Here is a 20,815-nt window from a genome sequence, read left to right on the forward strand (position 1 = left end):
CACATGGGCTCAGGAACACTTCAGACAACCACTGTCACTAAATACAGTTCGTCGCTACATCTGTAAGTGCAAGTTAAAGCTCTACTATGCAAAGCGAAAGCCATTTATCAACAACATCCAGAAACGCCGCCGGCTTCTCTGGGCCCGAGATCATCTAAGATGGACTCATACAAAGTGGAAAAGTGTTCTGTGGTCTGACGAGTCCACATTTCAAATTGTTTTTGGAAATATTCGACATCGTGTCATCCGGACCAAAGGGGAAGCGAACCATCCAGACTATTATTGACGCAAAGTTCAAAAGCCAGCATCTGTGGTGGTATGGGGGTGCATTAGTGCCCAAGCCATGGGTAACTTACACATCTGTGAAGGCACAATTAATGCTGAAAGGTACATACAGGTTTTGGAACAACATACGCTGCCATCAAAGCGCCGTCTTTTTCATGGACGCCCCTGCATATTTCAGCAAGACAATGCCAAGCCACACTCAGCACGTGTTACAACAGCGTGGCTTCGTAAAAAAGAGTGCCGGTACTTTCCTGGCCTGCCTGCAGTCCAGACCTGTCTCCCATCGAAAATGTGTGGCGCATTATGAAGCGTAAAATACGACAGCGGAGACCCTGGACTGTTGAACGACTGAAGCTCTACATAAAACAAGAATGGGAAAGAATTCCACTTTCAAAGCTTCAACAATTAGTTTCCTCAGTTCCCAATCGTTTGTTGAGTGTTGTTAAAAGAAAAGGTGATGTAACACAGTGGTGAACATGCCCTTTCCCAACTACTTTGGCACGTGTTGCAGCCATGAAGTTCTAAGTTAATTATTATTTGCAAAAAAAAAAAAAAGTTTATGAGTTTGATCATCAAATATCTTGTCTTTGTAGTGCATTCAATTGAATATGGGTTGAAAAGGATTTGCAAATCATTGTATTCCGTTTATATTTACATCTAACACAATTTCCCAACTCATATGGAAACGGGGTTTGTACAATGGGGCCTATAGGAGCCGTTCAATTGTGCCTATAAAGCCCCTAAAAAACATCCAAACACCTCCATTAGGGTTGTATATATGTATGTACTGTAGTAACAGGCACATTCATAACAACATTTAATAATGATCTATTTTGATCATTTTAAGCTAATGCGGCACATTAAAAATCATGATGTTTGCTTATTTTTTTCTTCATCATGGATTTCTGCTCACTGCAGAGTTTATGAGAGTCACCAAACATAATAAAACATCTCTTACTGTAGAAGGTCTGCTGTCATTAGGATGCCGACTGCTAAGTTGTTCATATATACCTATTTAGATGAAGAATGTCTCATAATCCTTGTGAAGAAACAGGGGGTGCAGGGGGTACCAACCGCCTTTTCGTGTCCTAACCACTTCCAGGTCCTAAATGGCTGTCAAAGTGTACAAACTTGTCGGATTATATATCTTCAGCCATCTACTTTCCAGGTGAGATGCATGATTTATGATCTACAATAAACTTCCAAGGAGCAGGGAAGCGAGGAAACAGCGGACCACTCGATGATGTAAACATAGACACACACGGTAGTGATCACGGCGTCGCTATAAATAGATTGTGTGCACTAGCGCTTATAATAACGATATCACTAATATACATCCATCCATTTTCTACCGCTTATTCCCTTTGGGGTCGTGGGGGGCGCTGGAGCCTATCTCAGCTACAATCGGGCGGAAGGCGGGGTACACCCTGGACAAGTCGCCAGATATCACTAATAATTGGTTAATATTCAAGTCACTAAATGTAAATGGAGTATTGTTGGCGCTTTTTGAATGGTTATTTATCGGATTATATAAGGGGAATAGAAAACCTGCCATTGGCTCCACTGTAATCAGACTTCCATCCATCCATTTTCTACCGCTTGTCCCTTACTTAATATTTAGAATGCATCAAAAAAAATCTATCTGTCATCATGTCTTTCATAATGATTGTGAACGATAGGGAAAATTCCCCAAATAAAGTACAGTTCCACTTTAAACACAGCAGCTCAGTGTTGGCCTTTTGTATCATCTATTTAGGTTCCCTTACACCTATGTAATACCTGCTGTGTCAGGTACAAAAGCACAACCTTCTAACGAGTGGATCATGAAGATTCGCAGTAATCCCACAGCATCCAAAAAGCATAATAATTATATATTAAGTCTCCAATATGTCTGCCACCATCAGGGTGGTGTAAATAAAAAATATACTAACAGAAATAACCTCAAACATGTTCACCAAAAGGGGTTTAGGAAGGATGGCAAAACCTGCGCCAGCTGCAGAAAGTCATGTACATTTTTTAAGCACCCCCTATGGTTTGTGTGCACATTGCTTAGGAGGGGTGGCTACCATGCAGGTACATTCTCAAAGGTTTATAGTCAGACAAATGGTCAATGACTTATGACCAATTTGTTGCAAAGTCCTAGCTGTGCCCCTAAAGATACTTTTATTAAAAAGTCAGGCATATTTTTCAAGCAGTTTTGCTCATATTTTACAGAAATTAGTCGAGCTCCAGCTATGAATTATTTTAGTAATTGAGTAATCTATTGATCAGTTTGTATGATTGATCGGATGGAAGAAACTTAGCCTGAATGCGTATTTTAGGAAAAAATGGTTTAAAGTGGTCCATCCATCCATCCATTTTCTACCGTTTGTCCCTTTAGGGGTCGCGGGGGGTGCTGGAGCCTCTCTCAGCTGCATTCGGGCAGTAGGCGGGGTACACCCAGGACAAGTCGCCACCTCATAATGAAAAAACAACTTTTGTTACCTGTTGGCAGCTGTTTTTGTGTATTTGGGATGCAAATTCTGAATCCTGAAAATTTGAAATCAAACCATGGAGGCATGCCGGAGATATGAATAAAACAATTTTGCCTCTTTTGAGACGATCGTGATGTACTTTGTCATAGTTGTGTCAACGGATGTCTCCGTACATGATAGGAGTCAACCCAAATAGCTTTGTGTATGTCAACCATTTTTATTTAGTTGTAATCCAAAGGTGTAGTCACCAAGTTCCTTAGTCGACACCAGAGCTGGCGAGCCACCATATTCTTTTGAAAAGTTTGTGTTAAGCCGTTGTGTGTCAGAGAAGCCTATGTAAACATGCAAGGGGCAGGGTTGAGCCAAAGGGAATGAATGCCTTGTGGAGCAGAGGAGAGCAAATGGCCATTAAAAAAACACATCAAAAGATATGGCGGTATTATCTAATACATATATATATATACATATATATATATATATACATATATATATATATACATATATATATATATATATATATATATACACACACACATATATATACACATATATATATATACATATATATATACATATACATATACATATATATATATATACCGTATTTTCCGCACTATAAGGCGCACCGGATTATTAGCCGCACCTTCTATGAATTACATATTTCATAATTTTGTCCACCAATAAGCCGCCCCGGACTATAAGCCGCGCCTACGCTGCGCTAAAGTGAATGTCAAAAAAACGCTGCGCTAAAGTGAATGTCAAAAAAACAGTCAGATAGTTCAGTCAAACTTTAATAATATATTGAAAACCAGCGTTCTAACAACTCTGTCCCAAAATGTACGCAAATGTGCAATCACAAACATAGTAAAATTCAAAATGGTGTAGAGCAATAGTAACATAATGTTGCTCGAACGTTAATGTCACAACACACAAAATAAACATAGCGCTCACCTTCTGAAGTTATTCTTCATTCGTAAATCCTTCGAATTCTTCGTCTTCGGTGTCCGAATTGAAAAGTTGCGCAAGCGTGGTATCCAAAATGGCCGGTTCCGTCTCGTAGAAGTCATCGGGAGTCAGTGTCGCTGTTGTTCTGTGAATCCTGCCTTCCGGAAAGCTCGGACCACAGTTGTGACCGAAATATCTGCCCAAGCATTTACGATCCACTGGCAAATGTTGGCGTATGTCGTCCGAGGCTGTCTGCCCGTCTTAGTGAAGGTGTGTTCGCCTTCGGAGCTGTGTGAAAAAAGCCACCCGGCCTCTTCGCGTAAACTTCCCTTAACCACTCGCTCATCTTTTCTTCATCCATCCATCCCTTCGAGTTAGCTTTTATGATGACGCCGGCTGGAAAGGTCTCTTTTGGCAAGGTCTTCCTTTTGAATATCACCATGAGTGGAAGTTAGCATGGCAAGCTAGAACCACAGTGAAGGATGACTTCTCATTCCCTGTTGCGCGAATATTCACCGTACGTGCTCCCGTTCCACAGTGCGGTTCAGTTGCTGTGAAATACGGTAGTAATCCGTGTGCGGATGGAGAGATTGCGTCTTTTTATGAACCGGATCGCTTAGTAGGAGCCATTTTGTGGTCTTTACAGATGTAAACAGGAAATGAAACGTACGGTGATATCCGCGCGTTTTTTCTTCTTCTTCCGGGGGCGGGTGAAGCGCTTCCTGTTCTATGGGGGCGGGTGAAGCGCTTCCTGTTCTATGGGGGCGGGTGCTTTCCTTGGCGGTTGCTTGCGTAGAAGAAGAAGCGCTTCCTGTTCTACCGGGAAAAAAGATGGCGGCTGTTTACCGTAGTTGCGAGATCGAAACTTTATGAAAATTAATCGTAATAAAGCGCACCGGGTTATAAGGCGCACTGTTAGCTTTTGAGAAAATTTGTGGTTTTTAGGTGCGCCTTATAGTGCGGAAAATACGGTATATATATGTATGTATATATATATGTATATGTATATATGTATATGTATATATATATGTATATATATGTGTGTGTATATATATATATATATATATATATATATATATATATATATATATATATATATATATATATATATATATATATATATATATATATATATATATATATATATATATATATATATATATATATATGCTGTCCAATTTTGGTGTATTTAAGATCCTCATAAATCACAAAAATTTGAAGTCAAACCACGGAGGCACGGCAGAGATATACATAAGACAATTTTACCCGCCACCTTACTTGCTCCAAACGAGCCGCTTGGAAGTTCCTTATTTTTCTTTATCGTCTTGTTGTAGGGCATACTCTGCACTTGCCATTTCTAAAAAAAAAAAAAAGTAGCGTATAGTTCTAACATATGTCAGTAGGCCCAGTATGGAAGCGCTAAAAACTGAAAAATGGCTGACAGGGGGAACATGCAGTCAAAATGGAGGCACTTAACGTATGGTGTGTTCCACTTGTACAGGGAAGTCGGAATTTCCGAGTTCTTCGTATGAATTTTAACTGGAACGCTCCTCGAGGTCGGATTTCCGACTCGGAAAGTCGGACAGTTCACACCCCCCACAAGTTTGTTTCAAATACGGCTGCTCTGAATGCAAACAATGATACCCGCTTCTATATCCGTTATTAGCACTTCCAATTAGTTTTTGTTGCATTAATTTAGCCATATACAATGTATTGTTGTAGGTTTATATACTGTAACCTCATAAACCCGCGATCGATATATCGCGGGTTTGACTCTGTGCGATATAGAAAATTACTATATCGTAGGGGTGTAACGGTACACAAAAATTTCGGTTCGGTACGTACCTCGATTTAAAGGTCACGGTTCGGTTCATTTTCGGTACAGTAAGAAAACAACAAAATATAAATTGTTGGGGTATTTATTTACCAAATTTGCAAAATCTTCCACCAAAAATATTTTTCTTGGTGGAATATTTGATGTGAAGTAATCGGAACCTTGGATAGGTCAATAATTCATGATAACATTGATTTTGATTCAATATTATGTTTTGAGCAATGACAGTTTGAAAGAAAAAAAACAGCTTTGTTTTATTAGTCAACATTGCAACTTTTTCTAAATTACATTTAACCTTTAAGCTTTTTTATTTCACTTTTGTTATGTTTTTGTTTATTTTAATAGTATTTTTAGAATGTGCCGTGGGCCTTTAAAACATTAGCTGTGGGCTGCAAATGGCCTCCGGGGCACACTTTTGACACCCCTGCTATAGATAATAAAAAATTAAATCTGATAAATCTATGAATAAAAAGCAGAGCCTGACGACGCACGCGCGTTTAAAACAACTCTCTCGCTCGCGCTCTCTCTGTCTCTCCCCCTCCCTCACGAATGCTGCTGCACACCTTCACAATTTGTTTTGTTTTTAACCTTCTTAACTCTGAACGTACATTGTTAATACACGCAACCATAACTCGAGGTGCCGGACATTTGAGGTGTTTGGGGGGCACCGCACGGGCGGCCCCGCAGGAGGGCGTGTCCGGTGAAAGGAGGACGTGTGGTCCGGACCTGGCCCGGACATGTCCTCTTTTGCGGGCATGCTAGCAGCTAACGGGCTACGATAGACTGGCCGTGCGTCCTCTTTTCGCCGGGCGTGTCCTCTTTTGCGGAGCTGTCGGGGCGGAGTTTCTTGGGTGCCTCAAATGTCCGGCATTTTGAGTATTGTTTACACAACGTGCAGTACGCTACTTAATATGTCCGTGTGGAAGCTCGTTCGGTACACCTCCGTACCGAACCAGAACCCCCGTACCGAAACGGTTTGATAAAATACCCGTACCGCTACACCCCTACTATATCGTGATATTCAAGTATACGTTCTCACGCAATTGCTTTTAGCTGCGGGCATTACACTTAAAGCGTTTCTCACTCGTTCTTGTCTCTCCTTCTCACAGAAACATAAAACAAGCGCACCTTCTTACATAAGTCACATACTGTCGCGCGTGCAACGTCATACGCTCTCGCGGAGCAGAGAGGCAGAGACATGGCTAACGTTAGCTGTGATGCTAGCGGTGCGGTGTGAGTGGTAAATACGAGAGAAAGTAGGTGCGAATCTGGTAACAAATGGAGGAATAATTAATTCCCAAGAAAAACAGCAGGGGGTCCATCGTCTAGCGGTGGCTTGGCTTCACGCGGGAAGATGTTGAACAGAATACCGTAATATGTCTAGTATGCGGCAAAAGCGTTGCTACAAAAAGTAGCACCACTGCTAATGTGTAGCATCATTTGAAAAGTCACCCGCTAGAGAATAAGGAGTGCTTGAAACTCCGCATGTCAACATCTCCGTTCGGTACCACACCCACAAAATGGCCAAGCAACCATTTCCAGATCAACACCGTATGAAAAAAATAGTCTACAACAGAAGGAGATAACGTCCGCAGTAACCTACCACATAGCGAAGGACATACACTCTTTGATTTCCTATTATGCAGCTCATTTTTATTTGACAGTTATTGAAATATATTGTATGACATCATGCAAAAAAGTGCACTTTATTTGTTTTTAACTATTGTCGTGGCGTTCTGAACAAAAAGTGCACTTTAATTTAGTGTTGTTTTGATATGTCATCTTAGTGACATCATGCACAAAAGTGCACTAATAGCTTTTTTTTAAAATGTCTGACAATATTGCACTTTATGTTTTGAAATGACATGAATGTTTGTGCCACTGCTTAATAACTGTTTAATAAATACAGTTTTGGTAAATTGACTTAGTTGTGATTTCCCTCTCTGCATAAAAGTTTAAAATGAGCATATATTAATGCAGTATGAACAAGAATGTTTTAATGTAGACACATACAATCCTCATACTGCTGTGATTATATGCATCAAGTGTTAATTCAAGGCTAAAGCAAAATATTGAGATACTGTATATATCGTGTATCAAGACATGGCCTAAAAATATTGAGATATTAATAAAAGGCCATATCGCCCAGCCCTACCTCACAGTAGTGTAAACTACATATATTTTATGTGGTATGTACGTTGTACATCGCTAGCAATAGCATCTGTGTTTTCTCTTCATCCACCATATTTGAAGGTTGCAAAAAGAGTGCATATGTTCCCATAAGTTGTTTGTATTCAGACGCAAAAATATATTTCATGGATGTGGCTATCTTGAGTTCCAACATAACTGGAACGCTCATAACTCAGCTGTGACATAATTTCCAGCTCTGACTTCCCAGGTAAATGGAACGCAGCATAAGACCACCAACAAAACGGCGCATCTGTAAGAGACGGTCAAAAAGCGCCTTGAAGACGGTCTATAAAACATAATCTATGCAAAAATTTGTCCAAAGAACCACCATCACAAGAAAGTGTTTTAAATGTTAAAAAAGTCATAATACAAGCATTTTAAATAAAAACAATTTTCTGCTTGCAATAACCATTAATTTTTTGTAATACACTTCATCAACATTACATTTGCACTTAAAATATGTAAATGTATTGAACATAGGGTTGTACGGTATACCGGTATTAGTATAGTACCGCGATACTAACAAATCATATTCGGTACTATACCGCCTCTGATATTTTGGTACCGGTACCAACATATTTGTATCTGGACAACATTAATTGAACATTAAAAAAAAAAAATGTTCAACTGTTCGTCACCACACAGATCACAGAAACTACGCACCGCCACTCATGTACTCTATATTGGAGTGGCTGTGCAGAAACTATGGCCGCCTAATCAAAGTTACAAGAACTGCGTGTGCGGTCCGGAATTTTTTATTTTTTTAGTTACAGTATACTCAAAGAATTATTCGATGCAACATCAAGTAAATTTAAAAAAATGTTCTAATCAAATTAATAGCCCAATAGTTGTGCTTGTTAGTCCTCTAAATGGTGTGTGGTGATTTGGCTAAACACCCTTAAGTTAAAGTTAGTATTACACAGAGGGAGATATTTTAAATCCATCTGACTTATAAAGTCGGCCTTCTGGGTTTAGTAACAAGCAACAAAGTACGGGTACATGTTTTGACAAACATTCACCTTTTTATTTTCATCAATTCAAGAGTCAACGCATTAGCTTACACAAGTCCTTCTCAAATAGTGGTGCAGGCCCTCCAGGCCAGGGTGTGTGAGCTCGGGGAACATGCTTTTTTCGCCGTACCAGTATATGATGAAGCATATATAGCACTTGGCTTCACCAGGGAGACGAGGAAAGACCGGTTTGTAGTTTAATTTTGTCTAGCTTACTCCCAGAAAATGTGACATAGTACGCCGACTGGTACATCAACAAAAGTATCCTGACAGGTAGGATGGTAGAGGTCAGATGCTTTAAAGTACCAGTAGAGTGGAAAAACAAGTTGCCTCTTTATTGAAGCTACTATCATATATATCTGTTGTATGACACTGAAAGACTTCCTAAATGTTCAAGTAAATGGATATGATCATAATAGTATCAATCTCGCAAGAGATTCCTGAGCCAATTTGAGAGATAATGAGTAAACCAGTCACGTCATCGTGTGACATATATGTGGGAACCATAGATCCCTTCATCACCAACAATGCAATTCATGCAAACTTTGTGAGAGACTTTGGGAAAAATTATGATCCATGAACTTATATTGTTGATCCTGAATATAAGAAAAATGCTCGAGGAGTATTAGAAGTCCGCTAAACAGATTCAGCTTAAGTGAAACACTAAGCATCATGTAGCAGTATTGCTAAGTGCTAAACAAGAAATACAAACTCCAAAAATAATTAAATAGCTTACTGTACAATGCTTGCTCTTACTTTGATAACGACTGATAGGATGTCCATATCTTCCCGTTTATATAAAGCATTAATCATGATGCACACGAAGGGTTAACAAGGAAAAGTCTCCCTGCAGACACGGTCTTCGGTTGTGTGTGTTTGTCTTCATTTCCGGGTAGAAACTGAATGTCACAGATGAACAACTTCTAGATTTATGGCTAAATCCTCCTAATATCCAAATGAGAGGCATGGTTAATAATCTAGAAATACTTTGACGAGCCGTGACGCGATGATGCAGGAGCAGCAGGACACCACGGCTAGCCTACAGTAAAGCAGCAGAAGGCTACTCAGCTGTGTGTAATCAATCCGCCTATAAAAAAAAAGTGTCTGTCTGCATTAGCGCTTATAATAACATCACTAATATTTGGTAAATATTCAGGTCCCGATATGTATAAAGAGTATTGTTGGTGGGTTTAGGATGCTTATTTAGAGGGTTTTGTGGGCGGAATAGAGAGCCCCCATTTGACTACATTGTTAGCGGTCTTATTTATTTATTTACGACTTAGAATGCATTAAAAAAAAGAAAAACATGTTCATGTCTTATATAGGGATTGTGAATGATAGACAGCACATCTCTGTCTAATTTTTGCATATTTCCAGTATGACTGATTTGATATTATGGTCAGAGTGCAGAAGTGTTCCAGAATTTGTGCCATTTTGTGATGTTTAGACGGTATTTTCACATACTTTGGGGATTGTAAATACAATTGGATATGGTTTAATGGATAGAATTAAACAAAACTAAGCATATAAAGTCAACTTCTATTTCCACTTTACTGGTAGTTTAAACTGAGTCAATCTATACTGCTTGGTAGAAACAAGGCTTTTTAGACCTTTTTCCTTTGGTTTAATAAAAATGCTGCCTACAGTTTACACTCTTGACTCAGTCCAACACCTGGTTCACAGCATCTGTGAGGAAACTGATTTAATTCTGCAGGAGAAGGAACATAATTTAATTGCTGAATATAAATGCATACAGCTTTCAGTGCTGCATGCCTGAAGAGGGAAATGCATGCATTACAGTATCTCTTCACTGCAGGGAGGGTCAAAGCCTTCCAATTAAGACTCATTTCATGTGTCAGGCAGTTCAGCCGTGCTGCAGACAAACAAGTACTGCCCAGGGTGCAGCGGAATGAATAGAGTCCCTTCCATTTCATCACAAGAGGGGGGCCAATGGCCGCTGCGTACCCCATATGTGCCAGTGTTGTGTAGCCGGCCGGGAAAGACAAGAGAAGACTCTCTCCATCCCACATGACGGATCTACAAGTCTATTCATCCCGCAGATACATTGGGGAAAAGTGTATATATAAATCAAACGATTCAGTAGTTTGTTAAAGCACAGAGATGTATTTCTACATGGGCCGTAAGGGAGTGTCAAGAGTTCAAAGCCTTTAGTAAAACAATTCAGCTAAACAGGCCATCAATTAATGTGTTCTTTACACTAAGGGCTTACTGGAAGTAACCTCACTAATGAGTCCAAAACAAAGTACACACCCACAAATGTCCCTTTTTAAATGGTGGCTTATACACCCACTCACTCACTTGTGCACACAATAAACTACACTATAAACCTAGTTCTGATTCGTTCAATTCTATTGTGTTATGTGTGTGTGTGTATGTATATATATATATATATATATATATATATATATATATATATATATATATATATATATATATATATACAAACAAAAAGGGCTGTATACACATTGGAAGGTTTTAAGGATGACTGAAGGCATGTGATCATATACCCATTTGCAACAGTCACGGACATTCAAATGCAGCACTACTGCAAAAGGACACATGACAGGCAGCTTGAACCTTATTTTGTGAACCAAAAATACTTTGTCTTCTTGTTGGTACAGGCTCAATAATAACATGTAATTATAGCATGGTAATTTCAAATTCTGTGCAGTACACAAACAGATATATCTAAACGAAAGAAACAAAATGTGTGTAAAAACACCAAGATCAAAAATACCCTTTTATTTCTCAACCAATACCTATGCTAGTTTTGAACAGATTTCAATTTTGCACCAAAGTAGTTCTTAACGAACAGTTAATTCATAATTAATAATACAATTAACAAGTATAAGTCTTAACTTCAACATCAAAACAGAATGCAAGTGTTTTTTTGCCTCACAAATGTTTTTGAAGTGTTAAAAAAAAGGTTAACTACCAGAAACGTAAAAACATAACCTTAAAAGTGAACTGCATATTTTTTTCTAATTTTGCGTATCGTTCACAATCCGTAGACAAGCACATGTTTTTCTTTTTTTAATGTATTCTAACTAATAAATAAATGCGTTTAAAAGTCAATTTAAAATGGAGCCTATAGGAGCCGCTCTATTCCGCCTATAAAGCGCTCTACAAAACAGACAAACACCTCCATTAAGGTTTTATGCACTAAGTATATATGTAATGTAATAACAGGCACATTCATAACATATCATATTTACGAATTTTGCTCATTTTAAATATATGACAGCACATTAGTTTAAAAAACGCATCACAATGTTTGCTTTTTCCTTCAACATCACTGATTAATACTCAATGCAGACATCATGAGAGCCAATAAACATGATAAAACATCACTTACTGTACAAAGTCTACTGTCACTAAAATGCAGACTGCTAGAATGTTCATACGGGTGCGAAACAAAGTGCAGACCAAGCGACATTGTGTCTTTCCCGACATTTCCTGGTCTCAATTGAATGCTGAAGTTGACCAACTCGTCGGATTATGTCCTCAACCCTCTACTATCAAGGTGAGAGGCATTATTTATGATCTAAACTTTTATGGCCTCCGAGGCTAGAAATCAGCTACAGCCGATGAAGTCAATATAGCCACATAAGCTAGTTACCTCTCTGTGATTACGGCACCGCTATAAATGGTTTGTCAGTGTTAGCGTTTCGAATAACAATAGCACTAATACTTGGTTAATATTTACAAAACGTAAATGGAGTGTTGTTGGCGCTTTTTGGAAGGTTAAGAAGCATTTATGAGCAGAATAAAGGACCTCCATTGGCTCCATTGTAACAGACTTTGTTTTATGTTTATTCATGAGCTAGAATGCATTGGAGAGAAAAAAAAATTGTCGTTTTGTCTCTCATAATGATTGTGAACGGTAGGCTAAAATTCCCCCTCAAAAAGTGCCCCTTTAACATTGACAAGACCACTTGAATGGTAAGATCTCCAGTGAGTTTTCGCAACATAAGTTGACGCCTTGCTTGACAGTGGTTTAAATTCATAAGTCCTGTGAGCCTTTATATAAATGTTTCAACAAAATGTTTTATTTATTTTTGTACAGCTAGAGGGTCTTTTGATTAGAGGTTCCAATGTGGTAGTAGTGTTTCGAAATAATTTTCTTAATACAACGGTTTTGAAAGTGTGCAGATGGCCAAAAAACAGCAGCAGCTTTGGAAAAACACCCTACTTTTTTAAAACCTGTTAAGCTAACTTCAGCTATGTTTTTGTTTTTTTAGTTCCTATGATACGACAGTAAACTCACAGTCACATGTGCTACAAACCTATAACTTGATAAACTTCCAAATAATATTCTGGCGTCTGTGTTTTAGAACAATAGTGTTAAAAGTATCAATTCAGATAATCATAGTCCTTTAATTTTCCTTCACAAGTCTTTCATGCCAAAAAGCAATTCTTCAATTTAGTTGTAGCTTATTTGGTTCAGTGGAAAAACTATATATATCAGCGTTTAGTCAAGCTTGACACCAGCACATAGTTTAGTGTCTTTTGCCTTGTGAGGAAGTAAAGCAATCAGTACAGTCACTAAACATATTATTGGTATGATAGATTCTGTTGTTGTAAGACTCTGTTGACGAGATAAGCTCCCGCCCCCCAAACAAGAATGGCAAAAAAGAAGAACACCCTCATGACCCAAAGTCAAATGTTTTGGCTAAGGAGAGAGAGCATGTTTGGTAGGAAATATCTTGTTTGCATGTTTCACAGAGTTTTACAGCGCGACCACCACCTTTTCCTCCAGTCTTTAAACACTGTATACTCTTCTAATTATCATCAGGACATTCCAAAGACTGATTCTTGTTCAAGTGCAACAACAACTTTAGCCACTGAACAGACCGAACTGTACAACAGGCAATGCAGGACACACGTATGTCCTGTATGGACACACGTATGTCCTGTATGGACACAAGGGCCCAGGCTTTAAGTCCTTGACCGCATGTCAGCAGAACATATAGCCTAAGTAACCTTCTTAATGCATTGTGCTGCCTACACACACCACTGTAAGCCATGGTCACAATGTACACAGGGCACTGTGTGTGTTGAGAGGAGGGGGTAGCTGATCATGAGGCATGGACATAGGCCTTAAATTAACCTCCAGGCCCCACTTTGTAGTCCATAGTGATCAGTTAAGCATGTCACACTGATCAGTTTACTTGTCTTGGACCACTGCAGTGGCCTAAATCAACACATAAGTGCAAGTATGTCTGCTGATATATTTGTCAGCTGCACCACACAGATGTTTGGTCATAAAATGATAGGTTGCAAAGCAAAAAAGGGAGCACAGCTGCAAAAGTTTTTATAACAGTTCCCTCCTTGTCACATTGAATCAAGCATCTGAAAAGGAGGAGGGGGTCAATTTAAATGCAACATGGCAGCGTCCTTCCCACCAGCTCCTGTAGATTTACCAATGTTAGACATCATTTTTGAAAGTATAAAAAGGGATTAAATAAACAAAACGTCTGTCACGGTTACAGCTTCAGCAAATGTTGGAAGCAATGCGAGTGGTATACCCTCTTCCTTCATCACCTTTACAAGTATAAACTAATTAACACTGGTGTATACCAACATGTAAAATGTATTTCACATTTACTCACTGTCACACCTTCCACAGCACAATTCAATTAGCTCTTCCCATTTGTAGACTGGCTTACAGATGAAGCCAATTGTGAGTGGGTGGAACCCGACTGGTGTACATTTCAAATGATCCACAGGTAAAATGTTTTAGCAACAGACAAGGCTAAATAAACACATTCAGTGATCGATGCAATAAATAGCTATCAAGTGGGCTTAGCAAAAATATGTTACACATGGGTTGCCTTTTTATCTAACTGCTGGAGTAATTTCACACAAAAAATCTAATTCATGACCTATTTTAGACCCTTTAAAACCTGAGCTTGGCCACCACAGGTATGATGCACCTGGTTGTGTGTGCAAGACACTGAAACTGAAAAATCTACATAAATATTTGAAAGCAAAAAACAGGTATGTTGGTTACACTAAAGAGGAGCCAGGCAGTCACTTAACATAACTAACATTCCTATGCCTTATTATCTCTATGCCCCTTGGTACTTTTAAACAACACTAATCACCTGAGAAAACTGTGGACCAACCCAAAATGAGGTGGATTGTTTTGGGTTCTAAATGAAATCTAAATCGACGAGAATGGCGAGTTAAAAGCTGTTTGGGTGGTAAATTAGAGATGGTCGATGTAAGGCAGCATCCCAAGCCTGAATGAAATGCTCTCAATACAGCGGTGTTTTTCAACCTTTTTTGAGGCAAGGCACATTTTTTTCATTTAAAAATATGGAGGGACACCACCAGCAGAAAACGTTAAAAATGAAACTCCACCAGGTCCTTGTGCCTTATTTTGAGTTTGTAGATGTTTTCCTGTGTGTAGTGCTTTAGTTATTGTCTTGCACTGTTATTTTGGTGTTTTCCTGTAGCAGTTTCATGTCTTCCTTTGAGTACTATTCCCCGCATCTGCTTTGTGTTAGCAAGCAAGGCTATTTAAGTTGTTGCTATCCTTCTTTGTGCGGACATAGTTGCTTTCCATCTCATGTACGGATGTACTTTGTGGACGCCGTCTCTGCTGCGGACTCTGCTAGTTTTTGCTGTCGTCCAGCATTCCGTTTCTGTTTACTTTGCAGCCAGTTCAGTTTTACAGTCGTTTTGCATAGCCATCCCTATGCTTCATTGCCTTTTCCTTTCCCTTTTGTTAATTTTTGGTTTAAGCGTTACATACCTTTTTATCTGCACGCTGTGGGTCTGCATATTTAACCTGACTCTCGCCAGATCCTTGTAGTTCGTTGAGCTCCACACAATGATCTGGGACTTCTCAATAGGAGAAGTATTTCAGAAGGCGGGGCCTTCCAAAAAAATTATTGTATGTGATTGGATAAACCACTTGTCCATTATCTTGAATGACATGCTACTTTAACCACTCACATCGAAATCAACCCGTGACGCTGATGAGAGCGACGCTGGGAAATCCAAAACAGAACAGTCGACATATTGCATAACGACAGAGCGAAAAGTTAGAGAATTTTACTGAAACACCGCAGCAATACATTCGACAAAACAGTTGGAATAGCAGAATCAATGTCAGCACACGACTCCCGCCTGGCGATCCTGATTGGTTCATTATTTTTTCCTATCTTGACGGAGTTTGCATGTCGAGCCCAGATCCTTGTGTGGAGTTCAGCGTACTACAAAGATCTGGCGAGTCAGGTTACTGCATATTGGGATCACAACAAACGATCCTCGTCTCACCCGACACATTCCGACTTTTACAAAGCAATCAACTACCTGCTGCCACCTACTGACATGGAGTATTACGTGGTTACCCTGCCGAGCTCTACACAGCACATACACTAAGGAACGGCACATTATTTGCAGATTATAATTATTGATTTGCAAAAAATATTTTTTGGACCAATTAGGTGAAGTTGCATCATTTCCCACGGCACACCAGCCAATATCTCACGCCACACTAGTGTGCCGCGGCACACAGTGGTTGAAAAACACTGCAATACAGCGTTGCATTGGTACAATTACCAGTCCGTGCAGTTAAATCGCCATAATTGCCCCCATGTGGTACAAATGGTGGATTAGCCTGAATATAAACGCACCACAATACAGTATCTGTAGCATCCGTTTGGTGAGTATCGTAATTGCGTACAGTGAGTAAAATCCACATAATTTACCAGATTATGATTTTTTTATTTTATTTTTAAAACACCTAGAGCCGACGATCAGATTGTTAGTGTGAATGTAAAATGTAGACAATCCTCTATTGGTGACAATGGAAATAAGGAAAGTAAATTAGATGTTTTTTAGCGTTTAAACTCTGCTTTGATGATTTTCTGCTCTAACCTGGCTCGGAGAGAGGACACAGTTGCTAACTAACCACCGCAGTATTTGCAAACAATTACTCTTTCTTTAGTACCACGGTCGATAAGGTGTTCATTTTAAAAAAAAAACACGCGGCATGAAGACACAATTAACACCAGGGTAGTCTTTTATTTATTCTGGTGCGCCGTGGTGGGGGCGAAAAAACAACACACTCAACGAAGCAAGCGGAAATATAAAAAAAACACCCTCACAAAAGCAGACGTTTACAAGCAAAGCGACACATAAGTGTAAGGATGAATGTATTTTTTTGAAATACCTTGTTACATCGGCAGGGTGGTTCTCAAGCGTTCTTTACCATCCTCTTGCTCATCTCACAGCCTTCGGGACGCCATGTTGAAAGCTTATGACGTTACGCTTCCTCACCCCTGACCCACATTTGAATAGGAACCAGCCCCGGAGTGCAGCAAGAGGGAGAAACAGCCTACTGTGGGAGGGTTTTGGACACTTTCTTAGCCCAGGAACCCCCTTTTCCTCCCTGCTTGCAGCGGTACCTGGAAAAGATTAAACTAAAATCTTGTTTTAAGGTCTATTTTTTTTTTTTTTTTTTTTACAGAAGAATGCGGGTAGACGTCACAAAGCAGGTTTCAGGGGTAGCGTGGAAATCGACTTCCTTGTTTTCTTCTTCGTGTTTATTTGGTAAACAACGTTTACCAAATAAACACGAAGAAAAAAACAATAATTTAAAGTTAGTATTATACGCGGATGATACAACAGCGTTTTGTTCGGGAGAGAACACACAGAAGCTAATACAAATAACAGAATAAATGAACGAATTAAAAAGATGGTTGGACATTGATTGATTGATTGATTGATTGATTGATTGATTGATTGATTGAAACTGTTATTAGTAGATTGCACAGTACAGTACATATTCCGTACAATTGACCACTAAATGGTAACACCTGAATAAGTTATTCAACTTGTTGAAGTCGTGGTCCACGTCAATCAATTCATGGACAAAAACAGACTATCTTTGAATCTCAGTAAAACTAAATGAATGCTATTTGGGAACAGTATAAGAGAAAGTCAAACACAAATACAAATAGACGGAATAGACATGGAAAGAGAAAATGAAACCAAATGTCTAGGTATAATGATTGATGTTAAACTGAACTGGAAATCTCATGTAAAAAAAAAATATACAACATAAAGTAGCAAGAAACACGTCAATAATGAATAAAGCAAAACATGTTTGTGTACCCCGCCTTCCACCCGAATGCAGCTGAGATAGGCTCCAGTACCCCCGTGACCCCAAAAGGGACAAGCGGTAGAAAATGGATGGATGGATGTTCTAGACCAAAAATCACTTCATATTCTCTACTGCTCGCTAGTGTTACCATATCTGAGTTATAGTGCAGAAATATGGGGAAATAACTACAAAAGTACACTTCATTCATTAACAGGGCTACAAAAAAGATCAGTTAGAATAATACATAATGTTGAATGTAGAAAACATACAAACCCTTTATTTATTGAATCAAAAATACTGAAATTCCACGACATAGTGAATTTGCAAACAGCTAAAATTATGCACAAAGCAAACTTTAACCTGCTAAAACATTTGTATGCACGTACAACACTTAAGACCTTCAGTATATCAGTATGTGGAATTGAATTATGGAATGGATTTAGCAAAGAAATCAAACAATGTACTAATATGATCCACTTCAAGAAACTCTTCAAACTTACATTGTTGACAAAGTACAAAGAAGAAGAACTATGATAAACACCAGCAAAAATAAGAACTATGTTGTTGTTTAATTAGGCCGACGCACTAAAAAAGGACTCTATATCATTTCCATCACTGTTGTAGTATTTCACTAGAGGAAAAGGTTTTGCCTCTAGGCCAGATATGACGCGGGTAAATAAAAAAAATGTCGGTCGAGGGTTCAGAAAGTGGGCACCAGATGTGCGGAAGTGGCTCCTCCTCTTAGCAGTGAGCTATGACAGTGAGGGGCCCCAACTCGCCTGCACAAGGCCACTAGTTTCAATCAATGATAAATCTCTGGTGGTAACTCTTTTTGTCAACATTTCGTCGATTACAAGTCGTTAAAATAAGAATCATTGCACATGTTATAAGCTACACTGCTTTCTACTTTGCTTTATAGGATGTATGGCGATGTGCCAAAGCACTCTGTTGACACCTTATGGTCGTATAAAGAACTGCAGCCTCTGCAGGTAAGCTTGACCCAAACGGAAATAACAGTTCTTGAACATGTTTTTATTTCATGTACTGCAATGTGTTTATTTAACAAAAATATTAGTCCATTATTACAATAAAAAAAAGCCCAATTCAAAATTCAAAATAAATGAACATCTGACAAAGCATCCATATAAGGCAGGGGTGTCCATAGTTTTTCCACTGAGGGACGTAAATTGAAAAATTAAAGCATGCGGGGGCCATTTTGATATTTTTCATTTCAAACCATAACAAAATATATGGATTTATTTGTTTTTACCTTTAGGGCTCCCGATGACCATAAAGGGTCTCAGTCATTAAAATGTTAAAAATAAGTAAAATAATTATTTTTTATAATTATTTAACGCTTACAGTACATCTCTATATCAACTTCAGGTTGATATGAAGTATAAAAAAAATAAAAAAATAAAAATGGTTTTATGCCTTTTTTGTCAAAGACAACTTTGTTTTTTATAGTAAAACTGAAATATGCAGTATTTAGTAATTAGAACCATAACAGATCAATAGTGCAGTACACCATTGATTTTAATTCACTATTATTTTTTGAGTAATCACAGTGTAAAGATAAATACAATCCCACTAAATATCTTTGGGGTCCAAAAGGTGCCCCACTCATAAAGTGATACATTTTTATTAGTTGTTTTTTTTTTAACTTTCAACACTTACGAGATCAACTTCAGATATGTCTGTCGTTTTTGCTTTTAAACTACTATTTTGTTTGTTTTATGGTCTTTTGTCAAATAAAAATTTGATGTTTTTATATGGCAACCACACAATATATGCAATATTTTTATTAATTATAACATTAATTTTTTTTATTTTTTTTTTTTTTTTTAGCAACGGCAACAAAAAACAGCTTGCATGACAGCTTTGTGTCAACATTGCAACTTTTTCTCGTTAGATTTCACCTCATTCCACTTTTTTAAATGTTTTTTAAAATTTTTGCAATAGCATTTCCAGAATGTGTGGCGGGCCGGTAAGCAATTAGCTGCGGGCCGCAAATGGCCCCTGGGCCGCACTTTGGACACCCCTGATATAAGACATACTCAGTATGCCAGTTAGTATTTTTATTTAACAGAATACGTGAAGCAGAAAAACGTTATGTTAAGACAGAGTAGGCACAGTGTAATAAATGTTAATGTGTTGCCCTCGCAATCAAGACATTCAGGTGTGAATTTTTGTTGGACCATCTCTGTGTGGAGTTTAGGATTTCTCCAGGTACTATCTTGCTCCCTCCCATATCTCCAACACATGCATTGCACACTCTAAATGACCCATGTGAATGGTTGTTTGTGTATAGGTGTGACTGACTTGTGACCCGTCAAGGGCGTACGCCCGCCTCTCAAACAAAGTCACTAACAATAGAATTGTTAAGACAGAAAAACATGTTATTATACATATGTGTAACCATTCACTGGATAAAACCTAATTCATGGAAATGAGCTCATATATGCTAAAATGCTTGTGAAACTTTAAAAGTCATAACACGGTACAAAGTCTGTACTATATTACATTGAAATCCAGGAATTATTCTGCATCCGGGAGTTTAGTTGGGGGCGAGTTTCCTGTTCAGAAAGAGGAAAAAAGCAATTACTGACATTTCATTATAGTCACTTAAACATAATTAACATAGTATACCTGTGTCCATAGAATTATAACACAATTAGGTACACTAATCCAGCACGTCAGCTACATCAACAATCTGGTCGTTGTAATGGTAATCATTTTCACTTTTGCCTAATGCTGTCAGATTGTTTTTGATTTAACAACAATGCATCACACTGAGAGCTGTTTTTAATAGTTGCCCCCATAATGTAATCAGAATGTTTGACAAACCTAAGCAGTGCGTTTCTACACTATTGCAAACTACAACCACAATTCATATATTGTGTATATTTGTATGTTTACTATGGTACATTATTTATTT

General features: G+C 38.5%; 1 protein-coding gene across 1 annotated transcript in view; it reads right to left on the reverse strand.

Moving 5' to 3' along the window:
• The window catches only part of hic2 (hypermethylated in cancer 2), a 62,121-nt gene extending 44,849 nt beyond the window's left edge, over positions 1-17,272 (reverse strand). The window contains exon 1 of the mRNA XM_061928971.1: positions 16,945-17,272. The gene's annotated coding sequence lies outside the window, so the exon portion shown is untranslated. The remainder of the gene's footprint in view (positions 1-16,944) is intronic.
• Positions 17,273-20,815: the final 3,543 nt, after the last annotated feature.

The sequence above is a fragment of the Nerophis lumbriciformis genome, linkage group LG33 (genome assembly GCF_033978685.3).
Source record: "Nerophis lumbriciformis linkage group LG33, RoL_Nlum_v2.1, whole genome shotgun sequence".
Taxonomy (NCBI): Eukaryota; Metazoa; Chordata; class Actinopteri; order Syngnathiformes; family Syngnathidae; genus Nerophis; species Nerophis lumbriciformis.